Here is a 6000-nt window from a genome sequence, read left to right on the forward strand (position 1 = left end):
CTGTGCGGGTTCAAGTCTTTGGGCCTCTGTTTTTGGTCTTTCCTCTCTGTCTCACCACTCCTCTCAGCGTGAGTGACAAACAGTGTGTAGGGCCTCTGAGCGGCTGGGCCCTAATCCTTCTTCCCTAGCTTTCGCCGGTCAATGGGTGTCAATCAGGCCTTGGCCCGCGCCCGCATTGGCAACGAGTTTCGCATCCTTAGAAAACAATTATGATTGGCCTGTTGTGAAAATGGATTCCCGGGTCGCAGAGCACGATGTGCGCATTCTTTTTAGGCCGGTGGGGTCCTGCCATGGGAAGCAATTACCGCTGAATGCCAGCTGACAGCCTCATTCCACAGCGGTCTGGGTCTGGCTTGATCCTCAGGCGCTCTCTAGGCAAATTGTTTCCCTCACACTCATCTCGAGCCTCTTACCAACTGTTGGCTTCTATCAGGGAAATAGATTGTTCCTTTTGTTCCCGCAGCATGTTGGGGAAATGGGCCGGACATGTCGTTTCAACAGTAAGGAGCTTCTTTAGTTTTAATGGGCCCGTGCTGTCCGCCACAGCGGAGAGCCGTTACGGGCGGCCGCGGGTGAAGTGGCGGGGCTCCTGCCTTCAGACCTGGGGCAGGACGGCAGACAGGACCTCCATCAACCTGACAGGCGTCCTGCTGCTGAAGAGTGATGGGCGAGATCTGCTTCCTCCTGCCGCACACGCGCTGGGACGTCTTTGTCCTCCTTCTGCAGGTCTGTAGGTCTGTAGGCCATCTGACTGGAAATGACAGACTCCAGAATAAGCAGTGAAAGCTTGTGATGCCTGCAGATGTATAGCAGCCATATGTTTGGAAAAGACGCTACATTAAATATATTGTGTGTGTGAATGCATTTAGTTAGAAATTAAATTAAATTAATCAAATTAAAATTTGATAGATATGTAGGCCTTTACTTACTATATATATATAGTAAGTATATATATATTGTCTGTATATATATATATATATATATATTGTAAGTAAGGAGAGCCATTATATTGTTGAAAGTAATTTTCAAGTCAGTGTAAATACACTATCAAATTTTAATTTCTAAAATGTTCTAAAACGTCTGAAATGTCCTGCTTTATGTCCTTAGTATTCACTTAAACTGGTCTTCAGGATCTTTGTTTTCTTGCAGTACATGATACATAAATCAGAAAAATCTGAATTATACTTCTCCATATGCTAAATAGACTATAAATCAATACATGGTACTGTATATTCTGTGGAATTAATTGGGATGCCAGAAAATATAAATGACAGACATTTTGTAATACACGGTTCTCCTGTAATGAATTATGTTTAATTTAACCTGTTATGTAAGTCAGAACGCATAACAATAGCAACTGCACGCTTGCTCACTTCACAAAGGTTGTAGAATCCCAACTCACTCTGTATACGCCTGCTAACTCCAGATACTGAATGAAATAAAGTCAGTCCCTTGGTGTCTTACCTAATGCAGAGTAAAAAATGTGCCAAGATTCTATCAAAGGGGGAATCTCAACGAAATCCAAACTCTCATCTGTCAATTTACTTATTAATTTAATAAACACATCAAGGCACAGTTCAGTGAACGCTTTAATCACTATAATTAATGCATGACCGCATCCCCCTTTCTCCCCTGTTACCTATTTTAGTATTCCAAGACCGGGAGAATAAATAAATTAAAAATATATACCGCCGTCACCTAATTATCATGCAAATAAAGTAGTAACAAAGGGAGCGCTAATCTTTGCCAAGGGTTCGATGCAGTTCCCCAATGTACTTAAAGCTGCTGGTGCAATTAGAGGCAGCGAGAGAGGCAGAGAGGGAACCGGAGCAGCATATAGAGACAGAAACGGCTGTCACTTATTCATTGTCAAATTAATTCAGTTTTTTTTCCCTCCCTCTTGCCATCCCCGCGCCCTTGTCTACAGTGAGCAGTGTACCATGTCACCTGAAGCTCGCGCCACGCTGAGAGGAATGCCTCCCACATACCGGCACGAGACCGATAATGGCTCGGGAAGAAAAGCGAACACGAATGGCAACACTGCTTCATAATTACCTGACCTGTTGCTCGATGTCAGGCGGCTGTAATATCGGGGCTTCGCGCGAGACGCCGTATAAGATTATTTTTTTATCAGCTTACACACCGCGGATGTCAGCATTACATTCTTTTTAATTGACTTTTGGAAAGGGTGTGTAGCGTTTAAAAGTACCGCCAAACACTGTCAATTGCCCGACAGCTAGACATTTTGCCTACACAATGGGGGAAGGGACATGGAATAATGCCACCAGTCACAATAATTTACTGGCAGCTAGAGTAAGGTTAGGTGATACTAAATCATCTACTTAGGGATTGTCTCACGTGATGTTTGTGTAGTGAAGAGTGATTGGTTCTAGTGAAACTGAATTCTAGGTACATAAAAGGATTATGAAAGAGTGTTACACGTGTCAAGCACCAACTACCGATCGACCAACCAACCAACCACTCAAACACTCAACCAACCACTCAAACACTCAACCAACCACTCAAACACTCAACCACTCAACCAACCAACCACTCAAACACTCAACCACTTGTGATTCTGATCTAGTAATCGCGTAAATGGCAAAAGTAGACAGATGGAAGAGGTGTAGCTTCTTCCCAAGTACACTCTTCACAGAGTTAACCTTCCACAGACGTTTGACAGCTCCTCGACAGCAGCATGGTTACAGGCGATGGGGAAAGTGGAGATCAAGTTCAAGGTATGTACCACTTAAATATTTTAAGCTGGAGAGTAAAGTGGCAAACGGGTGAGTATCAGCAGCAGTCCGACACTAGGCCGAGTCCAGCGCCAGCGCAAACGACATGACGATATGGACTCGGGAAAACAAATACAGTTCAAAGTAGAACATCAGCTATTTGGAGCAATTAAGAGAGCTCATCCAGCACGGTGACGGGCGACTTGGCACACGCAGCACAATTAAAGGTGCTCTCACTGAAGCCCAAATGCAATACAGTATGTTCGGACATGCCACTGCTAATCCATTTATAAGGAGTAAAAGTATCTCATGTCATTACAGCCAAAGAGCTGAGAAAAGACATGAACTCACACGCTCCAGCGAGGACCTAATTTGAAATATTTAATCACATTTCGATTCATCCCATGTGCAGTCAAAGCACATGGCACTGGTCCTCCGCTCTGGAATCTAATTCAAAGAAGTGCTGTAATGTAATAACCATTTTTTTTTGTTCATCACTGTAAATAAGGCAGCAAGAAAAGAAATAAGCAAAATATGCCTTATTATCGCGGGTCTCATTATCATAATGACCTTACTTGCCTAAAGATTGTCCCTATTAGTGAAGCATATGTAGTCCAGCGTGTAATGAATGGCCAGCCTGCTCCATCAGACTGGGCACTCTGACATGCCTTTTATTACTTTTACACTAAATGGAGGAAATGATGGGGGTTCCTGCTTGGCGATGAATTGCTACATCCTTGATGTCACTGGGAAAAGTGCACCCTCTTAATATTTGATTGTTGTCTTTTTCCTCAGTCCAATTTTATCCAATTCATCATTTTTATATTAATTTACAAAGCTCATGCCACTTCTTATAGCATAAGTTTCTCTGTAAGTGGTCTTTGTAATGTAATGGTGTCTTTTGATGTCTTTTTTTACTGTAAATTGGACCAAAATAAAGGGGAAAATCTCATACTCTACATATTCTTCATACTCTACATACTTTGTATACTCATCATACTCGTCATACTGTACATACTGTACATACTGTACATACTACATACTCGTCATACTCTATATACTCTACATACTCGTCATACTCTATATACATGTTATATTCATCATACTCTACATGCTCTTCATATTTTACATTCTCTACATACTCTTCATGCTCTACATACTGTACATACTGTATATACTCTTCATACTCTATATACCCTTCACACTGAAAGATTCAGATATAGTAATAACTGCTACTGCAGCACTAGTGCTAGTGTTTGTGCCTGAAGAAGCCATGTGTTGTGCTTGTTTTTAATGAGTGTCTTATTAATGTGCTGCATAATATTTAATTATGTTTAATTATGTTTGTGTACTTAAAAACATTTTAATCTATGCATGCTTGCCATTTGTATGATACATTAAATCATGCCTGGCCTGAAAGCAAATGGAGAATGTTATGGGTAGCATGCACAAAACCAGTTTCAGGGCTGGTGCTGTGGTCTGTGTGCCACTTTAACTGTTTATCCTGGGCTTTCCTCCACAAAGTGTGCACCAGGCATGCCTACTTACAATACAGCACGCTTGTTAAAACAGTTGGTCAACAATTGGTGCTCAATATAAAATTAATACAAAATAGCTGCAAACAGCAGCTGTTTAAAACCAGGCCACAAACTAAAAAGACAGACATGCATACATAGACAGACAGACAGACACACACAAAAACACGGCTGGTGTCTACACTCGTTTCTGTGCTTGTTATTATATTTGGAAAAATGACAATTACGCCGGACAAAAATCAGAAGGGAATATTCATTACGATTCATTATCTGCTTCACCAAATTGCATAAAGCTTATAAAATATTTCTTTCACTTGTTCAAAGGCTTGTTATAGCTTAAATTCAATTACTGCTCACTGTAACACACTGTCAGGTCTCTTTTGCAAATCATTAGTCAGGTTTATTCCTGGGCAGAGTGCAGTTGCTTGACAGGCGTAATTGTTGTGAAGCACCAAAGGCTCAGCTAATGAAGCGGAGATGTTTTAGCCCAGGAGCTGGCTCAAACCTGACATTTCCAAAACTTTCGCAAGATCAAAGTAGTGCAGGGTAGAGCATTTGCTAAATTGTCAGCTCTACATTAAACTTGTCTGACCTCGCTTTAAGTCGGAGCTTTTCTGCGTTGGTAGTGGGAGGGTGTCAGGGGTGTGTGTGGGGGGGGGGGGGGTAGCCCCCTAATCCTGGTGCGTTTCATCTGTCAGTGCAATAATGCTGTGAAATATTAATTAAATATTGTTGTTGGAGAAGAGAGTGACAGAGAGTGCAAGAGAGAGAGAGCGAGGGGGGGGGGGGGGAAGCAAGCTGTGTTGACAGGAAAACACATCACCAGTGGAGTCAGACATACACCAAACAAGAGCATCGCTAGAGCTACATGGCAGAGCAAAACACTTACAGCCATGTTCATGTAACCATTGCTGCTTGGAGACTACTGTGTAGCCATTCCCAGTTCCAGAGTGAACATCTGCACTGACTGAGAGGATAGGACATTACACGGACTCTCCAGCAATGAGAGGACAGGACAAAATATGGTCTCTCCAACAATGAGAAGACAGGACAAAATATGGTCTCTCCAACAATGAGAAGACAGGACAAAATATGGTCTCTCCAATAATGAGAAGACAGGACAAAATATGGTCTCTCCAACAATGAGAAGACAGGACAAAACATGGTCTCTCCAACAATGAGAGGACAGGACAAAACATGGTCTCTCCACCAATGAGAGGACAGGACAAAATATGGTCTCTCCAACAATGAGAAGACAGGACAAAACATGGTCTCTCCAACAATGAGAGGACAGGACAAAACATGGTCTCTCCACCAATGAGAGGACAGGACAAAACATGGTCTCTCCAACAATGAGAGGACAGGACAAAACATGGTCTCTCCAGTAATGGCGAAGTATTTTTTCCCCTAGTTATATCTGTTCCTAATCCTTCTGCTTGAGTTTAACATTAATGTAACCATTTTTGTTACCCATTGCCATAACATGATGCGAATTTTAACCATAGAACTTGGATGAAAGGGAGTGCAGGCTACTGTCGGTTGTTCAGGTTTAGCGTGTTGACGAGGTGAATATGGCTGCGATACACTCAGTGTCATTATCAAGTCAAACTTCACCTAACAATATAGTGAAACAACACAGGCACAGATTCAGATTCATTAGGAGTCAGGCTGTACATGAAGAAAGTGAAACAAAGAAAACTCCTATGCACATTTAAACATTTAAACGGCGA

Source organism: Brachyhypopomus gauderio, chromosome 4 (assembly GCF_052324685.1).
Source record: "Brachyhypopomus gauderio isolate BG-103 chromosome 4, BGAUD_0.2, whole genome shotgun sequence".
Lineage (NCBI taxonomy): Eukaryota > Metazoa > Chordata > Actinopteri > Gymnotiformes > Hypopomidae > Brachyhypopomus > Brachyhypopomus gauderio.